This window comes from Corapipo altera, unplaced genomic scaffold, assembly GCF_003945725.1.
Source record: "Corapipo altera isolate COAL_440 unplaced genomic scaffold, ASM394572v1 308, whole genome shotgun sequence".
Lineage (NCBI taxonomy): Eukaryota > Metazoa > Chordata > Aves > Passeriformes > Pipridae > Corapipo > Corapipo altera.
Window position 1 is genome coordinate 3,925,664 of NW_020884925.1, and position 13,271 is coordinate 3,938,934.

A 13,271-nucleotide genomic window follows, 5' to 3' on the forward strand; every position below is an offset into this window, starting at 1 on the left:
TATAAATATAAAGAATTAAAGACAGGTTCTTTGCTGAGGTGGTATCCAAATTATCTTGATAAAAACTGGAGGGAAGACACAATGGGTAAAAGACAGGTACTTAAGTCTGTTGTGTCCTTCTTTCCCTGGACACACCCACCCTTCCTTCAGAGGTAGGGGGTGACCCCGGACCAGCCTTTTGTTTCTGACAGAACAGTCATATTGGCTGGCACTCTGCATATGGAACTTGGAGTCTCCCAAGTGAACACAGGAGCTACCACAAGCCAAACTCAGGAGCTGACACTTTCTGGCTGGGGCAACAGCTGACTGATAACATTTTGTGGGTTGGGCACAGAGGGAGGCTCACACCACAGTCCCACTGACAAGTTTCATTTGGGCCACTTTTGAGTTTACTGTTGGTGAATATACATGAAAAGAATGTGCTGTGGAAGATTTCTGCCAAGTTGCTGCCCACTTGGGTAAAACCAGAGGCCTTGCAATAAAACCTGGAGCTGGAGCAGGCAATGCATGTTCCAGTTTGAAAGCCCAGTGAATCTTCTCTTCTATCCTTCCAGCCCAGTCATACCACAGGCATTTACTTTAACAAGCAGTTTGAGATATGCATTTAAAGCACTGATTTGCCTCAATCAAAATTTGGGGATCGAGGCTTCTCATTTAATGTTGAGAATGACTCATTGTACCTTAAATGTTTGACCTGTCGAGGCATTATTTACTATAGATTTGTAACTAGTAAAACTACATAAGTACATATATCAATTATAAAAAGATGTTTGCTCTGTAAATGCAGGGAGGGGTCTCAGATTTCCAGTAATTCCCCTTTACCCAGTTTTTCATGTTCACCAGGTCTTTATTATTACAGCTCCAGGGATTCCACACATCCAGGCCCTGATAGCAAGAGGATGGGTTAGAGAAAAGACCAAAGGGAAGTGGAGGCCAGTGTTCCAACATGCTTCTCTGCTTGGGGCTAATTTAATTCTAAAGACTTGGTATCAGTTCAATCATGTCTTTAAACAGCATGGTTTTCAGCTAACTGTGCACCAGCATGCTCATGATTCCCCTCCAGAAAGCTCTTCTACAATGTGCCTGCTGGTCACAAAGGCATTTTGATCTCCTCTGGTGCTCCTTTCCTATGCTACTGGAGAACTCTAGGTCTAGGTGTAGGAATGGTGCACTGTGTGTGCATCAGCTGGAAGCTGCTCTCTTCTAATGGTTTGCTACATCTTCAGCTTAGTTCTAAATACCATCATTTTCGAGGGTTGAATCCACTGCTCAGGATTTGCCATGGGCTCTGTCAAAGCAGCATGGCAGGGATCCTGCTCTGGAAGCAGTCATGCCTTTTACTCTTTGGGAAGATCTCCAGCTGTCAGGGCTGTAGATAACAGCAGTGAGCTTTGAGACAGAGGCCTTCCCCTGGCTTATCAATCTGTGCTTACAGAAGGCCAGGATCAACCCGAAATAATTTACCTTGGTAGTCTGGCTATGTTTGCACAATGCCTGTTGACATTACACCTGCCTCATACCAGCACAATGAGCTACTCACTTTCATTATCACTAAATACATCACCAAGCTTGAAGGAATGTGGCTGTTAGAGATCTAGGAGGATCCCGTAGCACTCCTTTGTGGAGAGCAATAAATTTTCCTCTGCAAAGCACCTGTACTTTTCTAAACCTCAAAACCCAGAGCCAGACTGAGCAGAGATAGGAAAAAGGGGGTGTGCAACCTGAAACCACTCCACTTAGGTAAGAGCAAACACCACTCACACAGGCCTGAGGACTGGAAGACTGACACTCATTTTACCTGCCAACTCAGCTTCTTAGCTTGCTCTCACAAAACCTAAAACTCCTCTGCCAAAACCTACTGTGAGGGTTGTGTCACCTCCACCCCAATATCATCTGTTTCCCATAATAAGCTTGCAAAATACCACGAATATCTGAAAAGAAAAGTACTTATTTAAATGCAAGCAATTGATGAAAATACAGGTGCTAGACAAGTAATTTGTGAGCTAGGCATGCAATCTGCTTTGTGGTGTCTCCCCACCAACAAGTGTCCTAGAGTCGACTTGGCCTTCAATATATTTAAAGGTTTGTCACCCAAAAATCTTGAGTGAAGGCCAACATAACAGTGTGTGATGTGTTTTTAACAGATAGTTGTTTGTGATGAAGTCAGAAGGCATAGTTAACTCCTGAGCCTTTCTGTACAAGAGAAAAGACTATAGATGATACAGCATCTCTTGGATCTGGCACTGACCTGGGCTGCTGAAGATCTGGACTCCTTTCTTTACTTGACTGCATCACCTCAGTTCTTTTGACTATTAAATAAGTTAAGTTTACTGGTGTTTGCATAAACCCCTTGAAGCAAACCCTCTCTACTCAGTGCTTCTATAGCTCTGAAGGAAAGAAAGGGTTCTCTCCTTTGTACTGACTCCTCTGCAACCAAAGCAACAGATGACTAGAGATCTTGCAAAACCAAACCAAGGCAAGACTTGCAGGGTGTGGTTCTTTCTCTCACCTGTTTTTTGAATGACTTCACCCACCTGAAGGACAGATTCAGCGACAGACGGACATTCCAAGGCTTTCCAAAGAATGGAAGAAAGTGAACTCAGTTCTGATTTTCTAGATTTTGGACTAGCTAAGCACATGCACCCCTCCCTTCTACATTAGTCTCATGACAGACTTGTTTAGCTTAAAAAAAACCCAGATAATGCAAACCATAGAACCCATTTATGTGAACCTGTGCTATGTGCATACTAAATAAGAGTTGGCTGGATATATGGAGAAGTTATTGCATGAGATTGTAGGGATGTTGCTGATCTCCTACATCCTAAGTCAAACTCTCTCACAGAGGTGAACAGTCTAATATCCTAATTTCTACAACTTCATAGAAATAATAAATTGAAGTTGTTTTTCTTTCCAGATTTTGAATCTCCATGACCCTTCCAAGTTTTTTGCCACACACAGTAATTTAAACAAGCAACCTTCCCCTGCCAAATGTGAGATTCTGACACACTGGGGTTACCCCGGGAGCCAGGCCTTACACTGCTCTAGAGGCTGGATCTCACTGAAAATCCCCTGGAATGCACGAGCCAAGCTCACACTGAGCAGGCTGGCAGAGCTGGTACAATGGGGGGAAATGGGCTGTGTTTCAGCTGCACTTTTTATTGCTCACCAGGCACAGCAGACTATGAATCTCTCAATATTTATTTTATTACACACTGAAGAAACAGGAATGCTGCTGTTTCCACTGACTGTGGAACCTGGATGCCAAACTGGCCTCCCAGAAACAAGCAGATTGTACATTCCCACGTCAGAGAGGGGACAAATTCACAGCAGGCAGTGACAACTCTGCTTATTTCCTGCACTGTAATTGTTTGGGAGTTTTCAGTCATGGGAATTCTGCTGTCTGTCATTGCAGGCATGAAAGATATTAAACCAATCAACTGAAGGAGCTCAGGAATACAGGTTGCTTTATCATATGACAACCACGTCCTGCAGTTCTTCCCTCTCCCAGAAATAACAAATGTTTATCTGTGAACACTGCAGGTGAAACTGGTGGGGATTACCTTCCAGACATTCTTGGACAGTGATCTGAAACACTTATTGTTCATTTATTGTTTTCATTTGTTATTCAATCATTTTTGGGTTTTGGTTTATTTAAATAGAAGGTGCTATGAGGTGAGAAGGAAAATTTAAGCTCCCTAAATTCTTTCTGGATCTGGCTTCCAGCCTGAAAAGAACATCTAATATGGCTTTATTTTGCCTGTTTTCAAAGCTCTTTAAGCAGTGTTTCCATCACAATAGACCAAATAGATAGAAATTTCACAGCCCCAGCTCATCTTCTGTCAGGAAAGAAAGTCTCAAGACTATCTCTGATATTGTAGGACCATCAAATTTACCGTAACTGGCTCCCACCTTTGACCTCACCAACCACTCAGAAATTCCTGTCTGGACACTTTCTGTCTGGTTTCCACACGTACAACTCCATTTCCTGTCAGGTACAACTCAGAGTGCAACCCTCCCATTTCTGATTAGTCAGAGAGCTGCACACATGTTCACAAAATAAAACCCCCAAGCACAAGTGATGCTATTTAGTCTTGAACATGGTCTGTTCATTACTCCTAACCTGCAGCTGTGCTACTGTGTTTAGTTCCCTCCACTGTGAGATCTGGAAATATTTCTTTCCTTTGTCATTGTTTGTTTAAGGTTTGTCACTCTCTTCAATTCATAAATGCCATGTCAGGGGCCTCTTGCTTCTAACTTGCCCCTAGGCATTGAAATTTGCTCCTGAAACTTTTGGAGAGGGAAGTTCCCAAGAAGTCATTTAAGCCCAGGAAGGGTCTAATTTACCCCCTCCCTGTTCCCCATCTCAGAGAGCTGGTTCACGTGGCACTGCTCTGAGGGACGTGAGGAACCTGCTCCACCTGGTAGAGGGCCCTGTGGAGGCTTCTGCTCCCACTGACTTTCACACTCTTCTGGAACAGGCACTGAGAAGAATTGATTCTCTCCCTCTGTGCCTTGTTCCATCAGCCCTGGAACTGCCTCTTCTGCAGATCTTTAAAAAGCTGAGGTGTTGCTTTTGCACCACACTCCAGTGCAGAGTCACTGCGAGTCACGCTTCAGCACAGTGAAAAATTCTGTCCAAATTCAGTGCACACAGCAAAATAAAGAGCCCTGCACTGACTTCTTTTGGATGAAATGTTAATAATATTGAACTATTGAAATGAACTGCTTTGATATTTCTTGTTTCAGAACCAGCATTCTGCACCAGAGGTCAATGAAACTCACAACCTAAGAAAATCGAGACTGAACAAAGCGTAGCAATACACCAGAATCATCCTCCATCCTCTTCTCTCTCTGGCCCAGACACCTAGATATAAATGCATCTTCTTACTTCAAATGGTAAATAGACGGTCACAAACATATGAAAAAAAAAATCCTTGCCACTTCAACTACCTGTCAGCAGATGCAGGAATACATTGCCCATTTTCCATCCAGCAGTGTTTCAAGCATCCTCCAATAACATCACATTTGTTTTCTAACTCCTCCACGAGTTTGTTCTTTGCTTCATAATGCTCTGACTTCTAAATTGTGAACTATTCTGAAGCACAAATTACTCTCTGAGTTACTCCATCCTGATCAGGTTTTCTTAGCATGATTACAACAACAGTTCAGGAACCAAAATGTCAAAGCATATGGAAGATTTACTTCTAGAGAAGGAAGTGGCTACACCACAGTGATAAATGTTTCTTGTTGCATTCCTGGACATGAAGCTAATCTGCTGCTGAGCACTGGGGATACATTAAACACAACATGACTTGAAAAAATCCTGCCTTCAAAGCTGAAAAAAATGCAGGGACAAATTCTGGTAGATTGTATAAGACCATAAAATCTATCACAACATGGAACTTCCTGCATCTTCTTCAGGGGAAAGACAAGAATGCAGATCACTTCAAACTTTGAGTTACCTCTGTGTTTTGAGCCTGCCTAACTGCACTGATGCAGGAGCTGTAAAAAGGCATGATTTCTTCTGGGCACACGACATGTTGACACGAGCAGCTATAAATAGCTGTGAGCTGTATCAATAGCTATTTTCAGAATGGACAGAATCAGGCACAGTGGTGAGAGCAGGAAAGGGAGGCAGCATAAAGAGCTTAAAGGAAACATGAGAAACACGTAAGAAAGACTGGCCAATGTCTTGTAAGGAAGAGCTAAAAACCCCTGCAGCTTCTCCAAGTGAGGTAAGATCAACAACTGTCTGGAATCCCAGCTCTCTGACATCACCAGCTCTTCAAGTCACAGTGAGTTGAGGGAAAGGAAATGCTGGCAATGCTTTGATGCCATCACTGATGGCCTCCTCTTGTGATTTGCCTTCCTTAGAAGGTACAGAGGGTTCATTCCCTTTTAAAAGGAAGAATGGTACCTTACTACTCATGCTCTACATTTCTGTTTTGTCCCTTGAGAGCTGGCATATACAACTCCTCCTGCTTGAGGTGATACTGAAACAAACTCCCAAGCAGAGGTGCAGAAGCAGTTGGTATAAAGGCTGAAACTTAAGAGGAGGCCTTGAGCTTTTTCCTCACATTTCCTCTGCTTCCTGTTTTCCTTTAGGCTAGCAATACCTGATTATGGCTCTGTATCTCTTGGGCAGAACTTGGGAGCACAGAAGTGAAGGGTCCTGGAAGATGGAAGTTAACTGACTGTGACCAACTTGAGATTTAGCTGAAGAGTTTTTATTTCTGAAGAGTTTTTCTTTCGTAATTATACTCCAGTGTTTGTTGCACGGTGATGCCCTACACATGCCAGTTCAGAAATCAAAATCCTGCATTATAGTTGATACTGCCTCAGCATACGAAAGTGAGTTCCTGCTCCAAATACTGTTTTAGCTACAAATAAGAGGATCAAGTAGAGGTTTAGTGGCAGCAGTATGCAAACAGAAGCATTCTCATGCTGTTCTTCATATCTGCAGCAGCTGCAGCAAGACTGAAGGAGGTAATTAGGGAAGGTGAATCCAAAGGGCAAAGCACATCTGACATCCCACTGCTTCTGAAGCCTGAGAAACGTAAAACTAGTTTGGCACAACTGATGTGAAACCAACAGGCTGATGTTCTACCTCCCCCTTCTTTATTGGGAAGGACAATAGGATGGAGGTGGCAGGGGGCCAAGAGCACAGTCCCACTCCTAAAGCCAGATTTCCACCAGGCTCAGCAGCCCTGGGAGCAGCCTGGTGGTGCAAACTGCCCGAGGACTGCAGAGGCAGGGCAGTCAGGAGGGAGGGACTGTCTGCAGCCCTCTGCCTTTCTCCCCAGACAGGGCCAACTGTGCTGACACTACATCCACTAAACATCTCTGGCACGTGGTAAGTTTGTGCTTTCTGATGTTTCCAAAACAACACAGTGGAAACAGAGATGTGGTTTGCGTATTGCTGAAAGTGGTCTGTGTACCTTTTCTGCTGACAGATATTGGGCAGGAGGAATTCAAACTTGTTTACCCATCTACTTTAATAAATTTCCTACATTTTCTATAGATATATCTGTTTTTATATCCACCTTTCACGTTCTGCTTTACTCCAAGGTTGAACACTGAAAAAACTGTCCTGGAGCTCCCTGTGTATTCCAGCATTTAGCACTGTACAGAGGTTCTCTCTAACCCCCTCCATGCAAATCAATGAGCTGTAGGAGAGCTAAAAAATATGTAGGAGACTGCATTCTGTGCAATCTCTAGGCAGAAGGCAGATATAGTATTAATGAAATTTTCTGCACCTACCCAGCAAATCTACCAGAAGGTCACAACACAGTTGAAGGTTTCTACAAGGTATGACTTTTTCTGTGCATCTGTGACTATGTCCTGCTTTGGCAGTATTACTGTCAATGAACTCCTCAAAAGATAGGGACAGACAGAGCAAAAAAGCAGTGTAACAGATGGAAAAATCACCCCAGTAGCTCCTTTCATCATACTTTCAGGGATACTGTGAAAAATCAGCATTTCATAGCATCATCTAACATCAGCCTAAAAAGGAATCCCCGAACAAGTTGGCTGAGAGCAAAATGACAAGGGGCTCTGCAATTCAGACCTTTCAAACATCTTAGAGAACTATTTGACAGAAAACTGTTACCAGTGTCATTGCCACTGAGCTTGTCCACTCTTATGGTTATCACTGCAGTAAAGTGGAACTCCCAGTGAGTTCCTGAAGATTTGTGCTCTTCCTGGGATGATGTAGGCTACTTGCTGGAACTACTGAACTCAAATCCAAAAGCATCTTGTGCACTCCAGAAATGGCCAGGAAACAGGTGTGAACTGGGAATATCTGTGATGGTCCAGAGAAAATGGTTCAGTTTGTACCCCCAGTGGAGAACCAGAAAAAATCATACAAGACACTGAAAATTATTATTCTAATACCATTCACAGTCAATCTTACAGGACATTGTCTTTAGTCAAGTAACATGTCCTGTTTCCTATGTTTCCTTCCCTATTATTGCTTACTGTCTACATCTTATAGAAGTCAATGTCTTGATGCTGTTTGTGCTGATGAATAAATTCCAGGAGGTTCCTCTCTGCTGACCAATGTGTACACAGCAACAACATTTTGCCACATTTCAGAGACACAGAGTCACTGAAAAAAACTGTTAAGAGTCAAAACTGACTGTGAGGATGGAAGTCAATCCATATTATCCCTTGGATTTCATGTTATCCTTACCTACTTAGCTGTACCAAGGGCTCCTTTCACAGAAGTAAAGGAAAGGCAGAATAGCACTTACTATCTGGCTGAATTTACAGCTTAGTCACAGAAATCAGAAGCTTTATTCTATTCTAATACTCAGCACAGAAGATTCTATTCTCTACCATATTTTATGGCAGTGGTCTGGTGAAGCTCAGCTCTCTTCTCTTATGGTCATACAGCTGAAGGGAACCCTCCCTCATTTGCACATTCAGCCATGACTTTGAAAGATATACCAAGGAGGCCACTCAAAATGTTCACCACCCAGGGCAGGAAGGAGAAAAGTCCTAACTACAGACCACTGCCCAACCCTTTCCTCGGGTTCTGCTTCCAAACCCCATATTCAAATCTAAGACAAGCCAACTCAGAGGGCAGATCAACAAATTCCCTCGTCTGCCCTTCCTGCCTAGGGAGCAGGAAGGGAAGGGGAACACCCTTCTCCTGATAACCTCAGCCCCAGCTTCCCCTCTGGGCTCCAGCTGAGCCCACAGCAGCCAGGCCCTCAGCAGGACTGGTGGCTGCTTGCTTGGAGAACACCTCTAACTGGGCTGTAACAGGACACAGACCCTGCTGACTGTTCACTGGAAAGTCACTGAAAAGCAACACATAAATACCTCCTAGGATTTTTTGCTTAATCATCCAGCTATGCAGACACAGGATCCTCACAAGCAAACCATTCTGGACAGAGAAGAAAGAGAAGACTTCATAATGTTTTCTGAAAACACAACTAGAGATGTTTCCTCTAGAAAAACGAACAGTCTTGCCTCAAACTGGAAATTAATATAGTAGTTTTTATTTTTGAAATGAATCCATGTGGTCAATCTATAGCTTTGAAAGGAAACTTAATCTGTATAAAGCTAGGAAAAATGTGAAATATAATCTAAGACCTTCTTCCAAAGCAAAAGGTAGATCAAAAGAGAGATCCTCAAGGACAGAAAGGGCCTGTAAGGAATCAGTGGTAATCCATGAAGCAGCTCAATTTGCTTAATTATTCACAAACTAAACAAGAAATCCCTGGAAGGGGACTTGAGAGAGCTGCTTTGCTGGCCCCAGTGTCACATGGCTACCATGGGCTCTGCTTTGTTGACATTTCATATCAAATAATGCATTTGAGAAGAAAATGAAACTGTACCTGATGAAAAAAGGGAAGAAATGAGAGAACTGCTTAGTGAAAACAGAGGATGAAAAGAGTTCATTTTTCCTCTTACATGGCCATGAAGAAATTCCAGTATCATTGCTAGCTTATTTTACAGACAATGTCAGTATATGACCCCAAACTAACCATGAATAAGCAAACAAAACGTATTCCAAGCAAAAGACCTCGAAAACAACTCAAATTCTTACAGTCAAGGTACAGAAGTGTCTCTGGAATCTGAGCTTTAATTTATGAGTCTATTACCATGCTAAGAATTATTACTCATGTCTCCTGAAAAGAGGACAGACCTGTTACACCCCTAGTGACAGGATTTAGAGTTAGAGCAGATTAGTAATCATTCAAATAGAGACTTGTCATGAACTGCACAAACAGAGGCAGCTCATCCAACACTGACACACCTTAAGAAAAATCTGTTCTGTGATTCCCAGATGGGCTCTGATGCAACCTCTGCTGCCCTGCCCCCAGCTCACAGTGAGTGTCTCAGGTGCACCACACAAACAGAAAGTCTCATATCTTGTTCCACTGTTACTTTTTTCATTCACCAGGGTTAATAATGGTACTTCTGGAACAGCCTCAGGGCCCAAGAACAGGCTCTTACAGACGATGCTCTGTCAGTGACAGGCTTTCTAAGGGTTACCAGAATTTTGTCGTGTTTATCTGAGGAAATCAATTGGAATAGATATTTGGAGAGAGTAGTATCCTACACAGACATTAAAATAGTTCAATTTTCTTCTCCTAGGACCTGAAAGAAGAGTATCAGTCCAAGGAAGACCCTGGGGAGGCTGAGCAGGCATGAAGAATTGGCAGCACGAGGGCTAATAACTTGTCCCTGTGTAGTTTCATCCAACAATTTTCACTTAAGATTCTTTTTCCCAGGAAATCTGAATACACATACCATACCTCCTCTATAAGTGTCAGCAATTCCAGTTGCATGCATGATTTCTGAAAACCTGCCCATTTATCCTTGTCAAATTCCCCAATACAGAATTGATGTGGTTTGAACCTGACTTTCCTGATAGCATTTAAAATTCTCTTTGATGCAGTGCATGTCTTGCTGATTATACCTGAAAGACATCTTGTAATTTCTCTAAGTCAACATAATTGCATTTTTTATTCATCCATTTGTTTATTGGAGTTTTGATCTCTGCATGGAGTAATTGAACTAGTGAAGAGAGGAAACAAAAGAACATGCCTGTGAGGATTTAAAGGCACTGCCTTTCTTCACCTGTTTAACATTGTAATAAACTGTTAAGAACTGGTCTTCTACCTGTAAGCTAAATCAAGGCTCTGAAAAGAAATATTTGGGAGATCTGGAACCATTTCAGGCCCATGTCTGTCCATGTCTTGCTTTTCAGATGTGTCACAGATGTTAAGGTGTGATATTCTGGGTTCCCCTCCTTCCTCAGTGAGAGCCCTGTGAAGCTGCTGATGGACAAGTCCAGCAGCCAGGTCACCACCCTGAGCCAGGTCACCACCCTGAGCCAGGTCACCACCCTGAGCCAGGTCACCACCCAGTGCAGAGCTGTGTCCTCTCAACCAGCCCACCTGCTTTTATCAGGCTGGCTCAATTCCTGGGCAGGCAACAGTGCTGTTTACCCTGGAGATTTTTCTGCCTCAGTAAGACCTGCCTCCAGCTGGTAACCTTGTGCCAACACTATCCACCCTTCTTTCCTTGGGATATTTATCCTCTGCCATTGCTTGGAGAAGTAAATCACACTGCCCATAGGCTGAGGAAAACAGGCCCTAAATCACTACTCCCTGCTGGCAATTTTTGAAGGTGTTGCTCACCATAAAACAATCTGTACTAGTGACCTGTGCACAGTACCAAATCTCAACAACTGGCAATGGAGAAAAATTAATAGCTCATTATCTTATCATTTTCTTTGAATTTGAGCTATGTCAGAACTCAAAAAAAGAAAAAAGGGGGCTTCCTTCCTTGGAGAATAATCAAGTGACCTGCCTGACAGCAGATCCTGATTCTCCTCATTCCTATCTTGCTTGGGACAATACATTGGGAAGGACTTTATGGGGCTGAGCTAACACACAGCCACCAGTGTAGTGTTCTCAGGAGCACACACTTCAAGCTGTCATCCAGATCCTCACCTCCCAGGATGAGGGAAAAGTGCCTGGTCAAACTGTCGCTTGCTAAGGACAGTAATATAAAGTATTCAACAGCAATGAGGATCCACTTCCCTGCCACAGCTCTGGGAGTTTTTGGTGTGGTTTGGTTTTTAATAAGGGCTAAAGGAAGACCTACAACTGGGCACAGTCTCTCTGAATAGAGAGCAAATATCTGTGACAATGATACAGAGGAAGGTGATGAGTAGGATGGGTTTCTGTTCGGGTGATCAGACCTTTGCTTTTCAATTAATCATTTCTTAAGAAAGCTATTTTGTGCTATGACTCCACACACCTTCCATCAGTAATAAAATCTTTCACTTGCCCTCAGCAAACTGACTTAGAGGTTATAAGGAATTTAAACAACTCACAAAGAATGCAGTAAATCTCTTGTCCCTTCTCTGTTTGAGGCAACTGTTCTTTAATTGCTTAGCAGAACGATGCTAAATATCCTTTAAAAAATGCAGGAATTTCAGGCTCAAGCTACAACCTCATGTGTAACTAAGAATGGAAAATTCAGTTCCACTGTCTAGGAATTTTTCCAAAGTGTAATTTTTACAATGGTAAATAAAACTTTGCTTTGAAATAACAAAAGGACATGACAATTTTAATCAGGGATCCAGTAAAATGAAGTTACACAGCCTAAGTTTTGGCAGCACAGAGATGATCTTGAACATCACTGGGTTAATCTGTTTCTGGGAAATAGTAGGCTCAGAACAGCAAGATCAGGGGCTGCTCACTCCAGGGACTCTCCCAGGAAATCCCTGACCATGGGATAAATTTCTGCTAACAAATAGGGTCATCAGCAGACTAGATTTTTTAGTGTTTACCTTTGGCAATGGTGGGGCTATCCAGGAAACAAGCAGTCAAAGTGCAGGAGCTGGCTGGAGGCTGGTCGAACCCAGCAGAGGGACTTGGCAGAGGCACGTCCTGTCTGTTGCCAGGAAAGGGGATCCCATTTCACAGGTCTTTGCAGCAACACCCGTGACAGCCCAGTTGTATGAGCACACTCTGAAAAAAATTTGGGGCAGTCAACTTTACCCAGACATTGAAAGAAGAGTTTTGACTGCAAAAAGCCAAACCAAACAACTTTTTTTTTTTTTTTTTTTTTTTTTTTTTTTTTTTTTTTTAACTTTTTTCCCCCCTCCTCTCTATCAGGGAGAGCTTTTGCAATAGAGTGACCTTTAGGAGCTAAATTCATCAATGTCTCAGTAATCCTATACTCACCCAGAACAACTTCTGCCCCTCCTTCACTGATAAGAAGCACGTGGGGTAAACAAGGCTGATTTAAACTAAATACTAGGTCTTTTAGAAGGGCGTCTCACAGCACAGTTTGGACTGCACATTCATAAACAAACTAAAGATATAATCACACAAACCTTAGCTACCAGATTAAAACTTCCATATCAAAATAGGATGAAGCTGGAAGGAAAAAACCCCATGCATTTATGTTCCAGGATAAGAGATGCACTGTCTTGTACGACTGTGTTAAAGGGTATGACTGCTTGATCTGTAGATACAAAATTCCTAAAAATAACACCAGGCATAGGAGGAGTCTTTACAAACTCGTGAGAAAAACATCTGGCTAAGCCCTCCCCTTCCCAGCCCCTCCTCACAATTAGTCTTTCAAACTGAAGCTCACCTTTACACTTGGACCTGTCTATGAGACACTGCCCTGCTTTTCCCTGCCCTGCTGGGATGGGTATGTAGGATAATGCATCCTGCTTGGCAGGTCTGTGGGAGAGGGAGCTTGTTTTCCTCAGGAGACTGGACACACTTATTTCA